We start from the raw sequence: 13,536 nt of genomic DNA on the forward strand, positions 1-13,536 counted from the left end.
GCTGGCGGAAGGGTATTTTTGCCTACTCTTCCACGCTGGTGAAAGAAGGCCTTCTTGGGTATCTTGGCTACATATTTTACAACAGGTGGAAGTACCCATATTTTACCCTGCCACCACATGGGCCCTGCCGACCGCTTAAAATACCCAAAAAATCATTACCACCAGATTACGACTATGATCATGCATATTATGAATATGAAAACGTACAGTGAGAGATTACCATGTTCTTGCATTAAGTCGATATTATTACACATTGAAGCCACGTGCAGGAAATAACAAACCAGGAGCACAGGTTACATGTTTCGTGTAATAAATGTACCCTGGACATTTGGCAGGGACTCCACAAGGGTGCTATTAATATGCAAGTGGCATGTCCCTTTATAACTGCATGCACAGGCAGATTTAATGCATGCCAAGGAGATTGGTGTGGAGGCCTTGAGGGGTCAGGGAGCAGTACCGTACTTCAGTAATGCTGTATCTTACTCATATCACGTCTGGGTGGTGCCTTTACCGTAATAAAACACAATGTTAACACACTGTACAGCCATTAAAACAAATAAATGCTGGGCTGCACATTCATTGAAAAAAAAATAGTTGATTGATAAATGAAAGCAGGGAAACTGCGATGGCTGGTGAATTATGTAGGTTGGCATTTTCGTTCCAATTTACATTTGTGATATACAAACATATCTACCAGTTATGATTGATATCTGCATGCTACTTACAGATTTTTGGGAAATGTGTTAGGGTTCAAACTGAAGAATGTTCAGGGGCTTTTCTGAAAGCATCCATGCACAGAGCAATCCTTCCACCATCTATTGTAATTAACAACATGGGAAGCGTGTTTGTTTATCGGATGCAGAAAGAACCACGAGTCGTAAAATCGATGGGATCAATAACACCATCCAGAGCAGTAACAGCAGCAGCAACAGGGCGCAGCAGCTGTTGCTTCAAACACGTTTTACTTGCATAAATGTCACTCACAACCACCACCTAACTTGCGAATAACCCTGCCACAGCCCCAAATCCCAATTCTCTCCTCCCCAGTCCTCACATGGTCCGGGGCTGGCAGGAAGTGGCAGGGTTGGGTGTGGGGGGAGGTGGTGATTTCCTGCTGGGCTGAAGGGAAAAAAACTAGCGGTCTCCGAGCTAAAGTCAGCATCATCCACAACAGTCAAGCTCACAGCAACTACCCCCCAAGTGTAAAGCGGTGTACAACGGTGAAAAGAGTTGTTGTTTAGGCTCAAGCCGCTCGCTGCGTCAGAGCCGGAGTTGGCAACTTTTAAACGCAGATAAGTTGCCCCGTGGCTCGCTTTTGTGAGACAGGACGGACCGACTTTCAACGCAGTTGCCACCCGTACAGCTTGTCAACGGATTACCGCTGCTTAATCCCGTCCACAGCAGCCACAGGTGACTTAAGGTGGGACATCACTAAACTTTGACAGAGAGCGGGGTTGGGTGGGTGGGTGGGGCGTTAATGCATGCCAAATTGTTATTAATTAACAGAGTCCTCGTGGATAAATTACGTCCGTGGCTGCGGATTCGCTCAATCCGTTGTTGAATTAGCCTGATGAAGACTCGTGCAATTTGATTCTGTTGAAAAATGTGGGTTCATACTGAAGGTGTTTATGACATTGCTACCTGTTTAACTCTTCGTGGTTTGTGATAATGTAACAATGTTTCTTGTTAATTTTTTATTTAAAGCTTTCGTGACTGCAGGGATTCATATTCTTGGTTTTTTCGGTAAAGTCACGTAGAAGGGAAACAATAAAATAATTATAAAAATATATAAAACAATATTTGTTATTATTATTTGTAATATTTTACTGTTTCCCTTCTACGTGACTTTACCGAAAGAACCAAGAATATAATGTTTCTTGTATTCTTTTTTTTACTTTTAAATTAACCTTTCAGCCGCAACTAAACAATGTTGTACGTACTGCGTAGTCCATGTGATCAACTTGTAGTCCGGTTCGTAATCAAGGTTTTGGGTTCAGGTTGAAGTAGTAACTAATTGGCGTGTTGTTTACGTGACAAAACTTACTGGCTTTGGAGGGTTAGAACACATCTAAACATTATGCGATCTCACCCAAAACCTTCATTATGAATAATATTGGTCGCGAAAGCCTACGCATTTAAATTGTTGTCCTGTTTCTGAATTTCGCATCATAGTTCTAACCGTAAACCAAATTGCTTTGTCATGGCACTGTAAATCAGTGAAGTGTTATGCTATACACGCAAGTGAAATCGCATGACATTCTACAAAGAGTTAAAACTGCCGGAGAATAACAAGATAGGGGGTGGGGGAAAATATTATGAAAGTATGAAAATTGCAGTGTTGTGTGTATACATATGGAAAATAAAAGGCGCAGTTAGGATTGATCGATTCACACAGGCATTTAGCCAGAAAGATACCATATGCGTGGCATGAAAACAGATGGCCCTGGCCAGAACGCTGAACATTATGACTGTTCTGGCATCTAGCCCTGGTGCCCCATGGTGACTTGCAAATGATCAAGTGCCTCTCCAAGTCAACAGGGTTAATTGAGCAGAACAAATGGGGAGTCCCGTTGATTATATGCATTTTGTCGTGAGTTGCGAGCTTGAGTGTGGGAGAAAGGGCATACTGTATCATGGAGTAGGCTGGTTGCAAAGATGGATGTCTTGTGGGTGTGGGTGGGCATTTGGAGAATGGCTGGCCACATATTTTTAGGTTTGGTCAAGAGATTTAAAATAACCGGTCATGTCACACGCAGGAGATTCAGTGCCCCTCTTTGTGAGCTACCCTATCCTTAACATAACCATGACTGTGGAGACAACATATATATTTAAAATAACGTGGTAGCTTATCTTTTAATTTGGGTTGTTAAATTTTTGCTAAAATATGAGATTGGTTGTTTCACACACTGTCAGCTTGGTTGAGAGCAGCTACTAGCGTATGCAGTGGTTATTTTAACTGTTAACGAGTCAATGTGAACCTTGAAGGCCGCCTCAACCCCCTGAGAGCCAATTATCCGTAGTGGGCAGCATCGGTGCTGCTAGTTTTTGCCTGGATCCATAATTAATCTCTCACATTGTCAACTATGGCATATCACTTAAATAGAAGCTGATGCATAGGAAAAGCAGTTATGTTCTAAATGTAACGGGTCTCCCAATTGTACAATATGTATGTGAATCTTGGGCAATGATGATGCAAGGATACAATAATTAAAGATGCAAAGCTAAAAGTGCATACTTTGCACTCCCTGCATGGCAAGAAGGACAAACGAGTCGGTACTGGAAAAAGTGCAAATATAAACCAAATATAAACCAGACTGCTGAGCTACTTTTGGATTATTATGAGACGAGTCAGCAGTAGCCTTATGGAAGGTGATCATACGAGGAAGGTGTGCTTGAAAGAGTAGGGGAAGCCGGTCAACCATATGGGAGAACGGCATGACAGAGAAGATGCAAATAAAAGCAGCAGCAGCAGCAGCAGGAAGAACAATATGAGAGTGAAGGAAGTGGAGGTGTTAACCGTGGATGCCACTAAGTCCCACAGGGGATGTGCTGTTAGGCCGAATGTTATCACGTGCATGTTTACGAATGTAGCTGTTTTGGGTGCCCGTTAAGAATAGCTCTTTATTTGATTCAAATGCACTGGTTGGAATTGTTACATGTGTATTGTTACCCTTGCAAAAAAACGTCACGCGCGCAGGGTAGTATTGTTAGCTGCACTTTAGCTTGCTCATGGAGCACTTCTGATATATAATTAATAGGTAAAGGTGCAGCCCTGCAATGGCATTTGGCCTACTTTTCTACGGAGACCAAACATCTTTAAAGAGGTTGCAATACCCACACTTTGCCCCACCGCACGCAACTTGCAGGTCGTGAGGAGATTCGAGATATCTATACATTGTTTCAACATCCCGTGCTGGAAGATCAAAGATGGGACCTCTGGATTTCACATTCAATGCAGCCCAAGGGCTTAAGTTGGTACCAACACCAGAAATGTAACGCTCGAAGTTTAGGACTATTTCCCGTGTCATTGCTGGTATTGTATTGTATGCAATTGGCTCTGCACGAACAATATCCATTAAAACGTAATTACAATATCCATTGCAGCGCGTTTGTAATGCATAAGTTTCGTCTCATTTTGTATCCGGAGACTATTGCAAAGTACTGTAGTGCCTGCTCTCAGTCTGAAGCGTCACATTGTTTGGCCGGATACAGTATTCTGGGCCAAATGAGAGCCACATGTGCAGCCAGGCGTTGGTAGAAACCATTGTGCACTTGAGGCACGTCCCATATGTTCCAAACAAAATTCAAAGTTCCACAAGCCTCGCTTTAACTAAGATATTTAATCTAAGTAGTTTGGGCGGCTAGTCACACATTCACGGCAATGCAAGTTTATTCCCAACACAATTCATAACTTGACATCTCTAACCACAACCCCCCGGAATCACAACCGTAACCATAACCCCCCCCCCACCTTCATTTATAAACGGGAGAGAATGGAAGTTGCCTTTTTTTTACAGTCTCTCAAATCAAAGCGATTTTTTGCTCAGATGAGCATTTAGGCAGTACTCATCTCCCGTTTACATCCCTGAGCCGGTGGTGGAAATTCCACATGACTACGATGGAGGTGAATCTCTCCATGAGACAACTACAGTGAGGGAAAAAAGTATTTGATCCCCTGCTGATATTGTACGTTTGCCCACTGATAAATAAATGCTCAGTCTATAATTTTAATGGTAGGTTTATTTGAACAGTGAGAGACAGAATAACAACAAAACAATCCAGAAAAACGCATGTCAAAAATGTTGTAAATTGATTTGCATTTTAATGAGGGAAATAAGTATTTGACCCCCTCTCAGAGATATCTGGCTCCCAGTTGTTTTTTTATACAGGTAACGAGCTGAGATTAGGAGCACACTCTTAAAGGGGTGCTCCTAATCTTAGCTTGTTACCTGTATAAAAGACACCTGTCCACAGAAGCAATCAATCAATCAGATTCCAAACTCTCCACCATGGCCAAGACCAAAGAGCTCTCCAAGAATGTCAGGGACAAGATTGTAGACCTACATAAGGTTGGAATGGGCTACAAGACCATTGCCAAGCAGCTTGGTGAGAAGGTGACAAAAGTTGGTGCGATTATTCGCATATGGAAGAAACACAAAAGAACTGTCAATCTACCTCGGCCTGGGGCTCCATGCAAGATCTCACCTCGTGGAGTTGCAATGATCATGAGAACGGTGAGGAATCACCCCAGAACTACACGGGAGGATCTTATCAATGATCTCAAGGCAGCTGGGACCATAGTCACCAAGAATACAATTGGTAACACACTACGCCGTGAAGGACTGAAATCCTGCAGCGCCCACAAGGTCCCCCTGCTCAAGAAAGCACATATACATGCCCGTCTGAAGTTTTCCAATGAACATCTGAATGATTCAGAGGACAACTGGGTGAAAGTGTTGTGGTCAGATGAGACCAAAATGGAGCTCTTTGGCATAAAAAAGTGGCGGTTATTTTTTTATATAAAAATACACCTGATGATGATTGCTTGTGTTGCAGTCGAAACGCCGTGAGAATTTTATTGTTTTATATTTTTATTATTTTATTGTTTCCCTTCTACGTGACTTTACCGAAATAACCAAGAATATGAATCCCTGCAGTCACGAAAGCTTTAAATAAAAAAGTATGAATGGTGTCTTTAACCGTTGTATGTTCTCTAATTAGTGTGTTCACCTTTCTGTCACACAGTGCAATTCCAAGCATGCATCTCTCAATGCTTTTTTTTCACACGTTTCAGTTTTACAGAACCGTCGTTCCATTTTCTTCATTACCGATCATGTTCCTGAACCCATATGTCACAGCAGTTAGCATGTACCGGCTAAAAACTTTCTTTAGGCATACTAGCAGCTTTCACATCCTTGGGGATGTGACCGTCCAACCATGCATTTGTCCCTCCCTCCCTCCAGACAGCCAGCCAGCCAGCCAGCAAAACCTTTGTCTAATACAGTCTAGGATGACATAATATTATCCATTGGAAATGCGCGGGATACACAACCAGGGTGCGTAGGGGGAGGCGTGACGTCATCGCGACTGAGGAACCCGGCTCAACGCTTTGGAATGTAGGTGACATCATCAAGCAGATGTGATTGGTGATGTCACTACCACATGCACATGTGCACCAGGCAGCCAGCCAGGAAGCCAGCCAGCAAGACTTGTTTTTATCATGTAGTATAATAGGATATAATCGGTTCAATGTATTACTTTTCAATATCAATTTCAGCTTTGCCAAAGCACTCCCACCTGCTCGCTTCTGTCTATCTTAATTTCATAATTGTTGTTTCGGTCCAACTGCAATACACATCCTAGGCACACATCCTGCTGTGTTTTCCAGTTGTGTCAGTTACGCAAATGCAGAATCTGCAATTGTTTTGTGAACTAGTTGTACATGGCCTTTGTTTTCTGATTACAAGTTTTTGTCCTGAGCCAAACTTTGCAGTTTTTGTAATAAAAAAAGTGCAGTTTATTTCAGTTGTACAATCATCAGCAAATCTGATGTTCGATGTTTTCGCCATTTGTATTTATTAATTTGCTTTTCCACTCCAGAATTCGGAACATACATTGTACTGTCACTGTGGATAATTTCGGTGAAAGTGTGTCACCTTGTTTGACTACTTTTTAATATTTATTTAGCTACTTGTCATGATGTCACCTTAGGAGAGTGTCCACATTTTGTAAACAATTTTCATTGTTTCTAAATATATATTTTTTTAGGTCTTGGATTTGAGAGAGCTGGAATGACTCAGTTTCGACTGAGTACAAGATTGATAAAGGCCGAAAATGTTTTTGTTATATATATTTAGAGTATTTGTGATAAAAGGCTATTTGCAAATTTATGTTTATCCATAGGTGAAAATCACCAGGAAGTGGGATTCCGGAAGTGGCAGATTCATGCTTCACGTATATTTCTGCAGATAGTCGTGGACATTATAATTTACCAAGAGAGTACGCGCCACCACATCCTCGTTGGGAGAATAGGAGCTCTACTTTGGTTGACCTAGATTTTGTAATTTATATATCGTTTTTTTTCCAGTTGTGTTCTTGATTCTTCACAAAATTTCATAGAACTCAAGTGTGGCTTCCGGGCAGCTTATCTCTGCCAACCCAGCCACCAGAAGGAGGAAAAAAATACGTTAACATGGAAATATAATTTGCAATAGATGTGTTTACACCGAGCAAAATGGATTTTCTAAAATATCACATGCTTATTCAAATATGGTGATAAACTTCAGGATGAAATAACTTTCTGCTTTGCAGGCCATTACAAGGACACATTGTTATATAGTAGTTCATCGAACAGCACACCAACTTATACTGCACTTCTTTTGAAGTCATTACTGTATCCTGTATATAATATCCACAGTACTGGACAGCACTCTACTATAATGTGTACGAAATTGAAATGTATGCTTTTTTTCCAATTACGATCGTGTCAATGCTGCTTCGAAGAAGCATTTTCACTGAATTTACATCTATCAGTCAACGGCATAGTACAGTAGACCTCATCTACGACTATTACTTGCGACTCCTATTATCACGGGAACTATAGGGTAGGTGAAAAGTATTATTACGCACACTCATATTCATTCTATTGGTGATTACCCATGGTTTTTCCCATCCTGCATTTGGGAAGTGCTCATATTATCCTCAGGTTATTCATGGGTGTTGACTGGCCGTTTTTTTGGCATGTGCTCTGGGACATTGTCGGAACTCCTGTTCTCCATGAATCTTTTACGGATAGGAGGACTTCATTCGCAAACTCATCCTGTTTGGGATTACCCATGATTTGTGAATTCATAGATAATGGGCCTTCTTGGGTCGTGAGATGGGGAAAGTCACACTTCAATTTTGTCTATAATGGATTTTACATGTTTCTATGTAATTTAAAAGAGTAAACTGTAAAGGTGTGCAGTCCTACGATTTCTTGATTATGCCACTGCTAGTAGTAGGGCCTCCACTGGAGGGCCACCCCTCTAGAGGTTAACCGGCAGTCGACTAACGGTGGTTTACCCATGCCTATTGCTGGTGGATAGAGGCGGGTGAGATTTAATAACTGTGCCCATTGTTTCAACTGTCACGTTGGGAGATTGAGCTGGTGATCTCTGCATTGCAAGTCCAGTGTGTTAACCATTTACACCATGGCAACATCCCCAGTACAGTAGAGTACTGTGTTTATACCCTTAATGAAGTATCAAGTGGGTTGCTTTTAATTATTTACCCACAGTCACAAACACAATTTTCCTGCCTTTTTACTTGTACTGGAAGATTAATGAAAATGTTATTTTCACATGCCGTATGTTATTCTCGATAAATGTTCATTTTGTACTTTCTGCGTAGGTTTCAAGTTCTAAAGGATTCGGCATGGTTTCACATTTTCTATGACCTTGCAGTAGGCCCCCAGCGTACCAACCCCTGTGCCCACTGTTGTTCATGTATTATGAAAACAGAGGAATGAAATCCAGGCTGTGGCCTTGCTTTGCACAAAGTGTAGGATACACACACAATGGCAAGATATTTAGCTTATATTTACAGAGAATAGGCCCAACCTTGATCGTGTGTCTTCAAGTTGTTATGCTCACTTAAACATTATGCTCTAAAATACATAACAAATATATTTTTTGGTACTTTCATCAGTAATGTTTAGCTGTGTCTGCTTGACTGATTAGAAGGCAGCTGATAGTACACAGTGAAATTGCATTGCACGCCTTTCATACGTGGGAAACGTTTTGTAAATGTACGTCCAAAAAGACAGGATTAGAAAAACGTGCCTGCAATGAATCATTGAAATGCAGATCCCGGCATCGCTGCATTTGTTAGCCTTGCATCATTGATAATATAGAAAAGAAATACAGCATTGCAACAACATATTGCATGCATTTGATTTGTCTCATTTGCTTGCTAAACTGTTCCAAGATTTCTCATAAAAGGAATGAACACTGGCTGACACAAGACACAGTTTGTGTGTTCTCTAATGAGAGTGTGTGGCCAAGCTGTAATTCACTGGGTTTAAATAAGCAGCTCGGGAGAGCAAGGAGCTTGTCAGGTCAAAGGGCAATTGCAGTGTGGCCCTGTCTGGATTTCATTTTCTCAAAAGCCAGGACATTTTTTAATGGACTAACACATTCCAGTGCGACTCCAGTAGTTTATCATTAATATTGCCGGATTAACATACAGTATTAGTTTCGTATATTTCTGTGATTGACTTCAAAGTATTATACAATATGCATAATTGAGCTATGCAGTCTGTTGTTGCATTTAGAGCATAACAACAGTACTGTGCAGAGCAGTATGGTAAAGAAATTTTTTTTTTCCCACTGAGAAGAAAATAAACATGTGCTGCAATTTCATGCCATATACTCGAGCATAGATAAACGTGTGTGCACAATTAATTGTTTTGCATTAAAACATTATAGTAATAGTGTGCCATGTGTATTCGTAAATGTTATCCCTGGCAGCATGTGTGACCCATTTGTTATCTGTCTTCAAATGCTTTTAAGAATGCGTGCAGTATGACTCATAGATGATGGAGACTTGCTGTTACTACACACCCAAAAAAGGACATGAATTTGCTAGTTTACATCTGAATGCCCTTCTATGTCGTTGGGAACTACACTATCTGTTCCCTCCAGAAGTTTTAGTTTTAAAAACACCACAATAGGAGGAACCGGCTTGCTTGGATAATGCAGGACTGTAGATGAAATGCTCTGTGTTTAGTTTATTACTTTTTTTTAGGAACTATTTTATGAGCCTTTATTGTGTATGTAATATCTAGATCTATTAAGTAAGGTACGATGATCATAAGCAATGGTATATCCACTGTTGGATGAAGGCCTTTCCAAGCCGTCACTATCCATCCCCCTGAATCACACGATGGAACAATTCATTTAACTGCAGCAAATGACCTCATCTCATACTCCATCTCTTCAGAGGATGTTCTCTTGGGCACGTTTCCCTCCTTTGGCCACCACTCCGTTGTTGGTCTCGACCAGCGGCCATCATCCCTTCTCATAACATTTCCTGCTGGAGCCCACTTAGCTTTTCGTAACAGTTGGTATTATGATTTTCATTTTGATTTGCTGTCTTGCATTTGCTCTCTGAACGATGTGTTGTTCCATTTCTGCCTCTCACGGCTACTATCATTGCCATCACCACCCTTAGCAATGGAGGAACATAAACCATCACACGAACTCCAGTCATCCTCGCAGCGGCTGTTGGCTTGCCATCGAACAAAGACGGTCACTGCTTCGCGCACCTTTAGATACGCTTCTGTGGCCGTCTGGAATGCTTTTCCTTCTGCTATTAGGAAGCCACTGGAGCTATGCACTTTTAAATCATCTGGAGTGAAAACTAATTTCCTTAACTGTTTTTTGTTTGTTTAGTTTGTCCTTCCCCCGCACCTCCGCTTAGAACGGTTGGCTAGGTACGGTGCGAAAGAAGTTCTACATACATAGTGCACAGTTGCCACTCTTGACGAATGTGAGTTTTCTTTTACTGTTGGATAAGCATGTGTAATAGGATGAATTGTCTACCACTTCTCACATCGTATAGGTAGAACTTTCTCAAGGAATGGATTGACAGAATCTTAAATCATATATTTGTTGTCGTATTTAAAGGTGAATTATTTGTGGAAACGAGGGGTGATTTTGCTACCATTTCTGAGTAACTTATAATCCTTGGATAAGCACATAAAACATAGGCTGTGTGGGTGACAGGTTTTCTATGGTAAATTGTGGTGCACGCATAATAACATGGATAAGAAGACTTGCACTGTATTCAGAGTACTGTACAGGCAGAACTTTCCGAACGGAGGGTTTTGGCAACACTGCGTTCAACAAATAACAGACCTTATGTGAAAAATAGGGTTATGTTCCTGGGTCCAAAATGATCACCCCTCCTTATATAACTAATTCTAAACGTTATCCGCCCTTGTTATTGGACTGTAGGATACTGGTCCCGTCGCTGCATCTCCACGGTGGTTGGTCTCTTCCATCGGCCACCCCATATTGGGATGTGCTCTGATGCCCCGAGCCCATAAAATATTTTGCTCCGACATCCTTATCATACATTCTCTCTCTTCCTTCTCCAAAATGCGTTCCAATTGATGTATCAGTGTCATTGTTGCCATGCGAATTAACCATTCAGAGCAGTCCATCATCACCTCTTGTGCGAGAGAACATCCCACAGATGGAGTTATCGCAGAACTACATCTGTGGTAATTTGAAGTCTAATTTTTAATTCACAAAATTGAGGAGCACACTTTCCCACCTACCCCGTGAAGATACATGCCCTGGCATGTAGCAGTCAAACTCATCATACAACAAAAATTCATCACTGGAATTTCGTCAAATTAGGTGTAAAAGCAGTCATTGGTAACCGCACTGAACCCATCATCAACTCACTGCATGCAAGATCTGGTTTGGTGGACTACCCAGAAGCAAAATAAGCATCTTAGCTATGACAGTTGTCACTTGGCCACTTCTTCACTATTTGATATGAAACCACGTGGGATCCCACTGATACAACAAGTTGCCTTTGTAAGGGAGATGTGAGAAAAAAAAAGTGTGGTCATATAAACAAGGTGAAATGTGTTCGTAAAATGAAAATGACCTGAAGAAATAAAATGGTGATTATTATTTTGTTACAACAAAATCAAATGCAGATTTAGTGTCGTGTGCAGGTAACTAGGGTACAGAAGTCACGTGATCAATTTGTTGAGACATCCATGTAATGTGGTAACCCGGTGATAAACTTGGGAGTTGTACACGTTCTATGGATGTGAACATTACTAACAGTGAAGTGTCAAGTCTAAACCAATATAACATAAACACACATACTCCCCAGAAACTATACAGTATGTAAATCTTGTATGAAATATTAGTACCGCAGTTTCATTGTGGCATGTAATATTTATGTTCCTTTTTTTTGTTATTAAAGTAATTCAAGCTTTGAATTGTAAAGATAATAGAAACACAGTGTTCTGGTTTCACGGCCACAAGCGTATAGTCAACAAGAAAACATTCTCTGCCCTACTCCAAACAAACAATTCTCGGCCATGAAAGCTGAAACATTGGTGCGCGTGGTTACCAAGCACATCAACTGACCCCTTCCACAATTCTAATGTGCAAGGTAAGGAGACCTCATTAAAATCATCAAAGGCAGGAAGCTCATGAATTGCAAATGCGGTCACCTCGCGGCACTTTGCTTCTCTTGGGCTTCAATGTCAACCTTCTGTCTATCTCGCTTGACCCTTCCAACGTGAAATAGGCCCAGGACCCTTGACTGTTGCACGTGGTAACTTGTTTCCGTGAATAATTTAGCGTGTTTATTTCATTGCAGAGAGGCAGAAAAACATGAAAGCGTGTGTAATATTAGCATGAACATCCCTAATAAGTAATAAGTAAAAAAAAAACTGCAAGACGTGTGTGTATATATGCCACTAAATAGCATCAACCACGTGTGCAATTTGTCGTCTGGCGGTGAAGGTTACAGGAGGCGATAGCAGCTTAATGCAGAAGCATCGAGCCTAATTAATTATACATATGCCAAGATTCACGCCACTGGAGGAATTCCTGATCACAATGATAACATGTGGTGTTGTGGAATGAGATATACAGTACATTGTATTAATGAGTAAATATCGCAAGTCAATATTCATAAAGGGGTTTTAGTATTTCATAAAAAAAAATTGTCAGATGAAAAGTTTACATTGTATACCATCGTGTATCTCATTAATTGTGCCTGACATTTATTTATATCAATGTGGAAGATTCAAATAGAATTTTGTATAAGTCCCTACATGGTTGTTTTTTTGCTTTTACTGGAATGAATTGCGCTGCTACTCTTGCAGCAGCTCTATTGTATTTAATGCTGCCCTTGTATGTATGTTGTATGTATGTTGTATGTATGTTGTATGTACAGTGAGGGAAAAAGTATTTGATCCCCTGCTGATTTTGTACGTTTGCCCACTGACAAAGAAATGATCAGTCTATAATTTTAATGGTAGGTTTATTTGAACAGTGAGAGACAGAATAACAACAAAACAATCCAGAAAAACGCATGTCAAAAATGTTATAAGTTGATTTGCATTTTAATGAGGAAAATAAGTATTTGACCCCTCTGCAAAACATGACTTAGTACTTGGTGGCAAAACCCTTGTTGGCAATCACAGAGGTCAGACGTTTCTTGTAGTTGGCCACCAGGTTTGCACACATCTCAGGAGGGATTTTGTCCCACTCCTCTTTGCAGATCTTCTCCAAGTGATTAAGGTTTCGAGGCTGACGTTTGGTAACTCGAACCTTCAGCTCCCTCCACAGATTTTCTATGGGATTAAGGTCTGGAGGCTGGCTAGGCCACTCCAGGACCTTTATGTGCTTCTTTTTGAGCCACTCCTTTGTTGCCTTGGCCATGTGTTTTGGGTCATTGTCATGCTGGAATACACATCCACGACCCATTTTCAATGCCCTGGCTGAGGAAAGAAGGTTC

The 13,536-nt window shown here is 41.0% G+C and overlaps 1 protein-coding gene across 9 annotated transcripts in view; it reads left to right on the top strand.

Annotated features, from left to right (window-relative positions):
• The first annotated feature begins 1,054 nt into the window (after positions 1 to 1,054).
• The window catches only part of PXN (paxillin), a 53,991-nt gene continuing 41,509 nt past the window's right edge, over positions 1,055 to 13,536 (top strand). For 2 of the 9 annotated variants that reach the window (XM_032947148.2, XM_032947147.2), the window contains exon 1: positions 1,055 to 1,420. The gene's annotated coding sequence lies outside the window, so the exon portion shown is untranslated. The remainder of the gene's footprint in view (positions 1,421 to 13,536) is intronic. The other 7 variants (XM_032947146.2, XM_032947145.2, XM_032947149.2 and 4 more) reach the window with 7 other exon arrangements.

The sequence above is a fragment of the Petromyzon marinus genome, chromosome 5 (genome assembly GCF_048934315.1).
Source record: "Petromyzon marinus isolate PM22_M1 ecotype Great Lakes invasive population chromosome 5, UKy_Petmar_22M1.pri1.0, whole genome shotgun sequence".
Taxonomy (NCBI): Eukaryota; Metazoa; Chordata; class Hyperoartia; order Petromyzontiformes; family Petromyzontidae; genus Petromyzon; species Petromyzon marinus.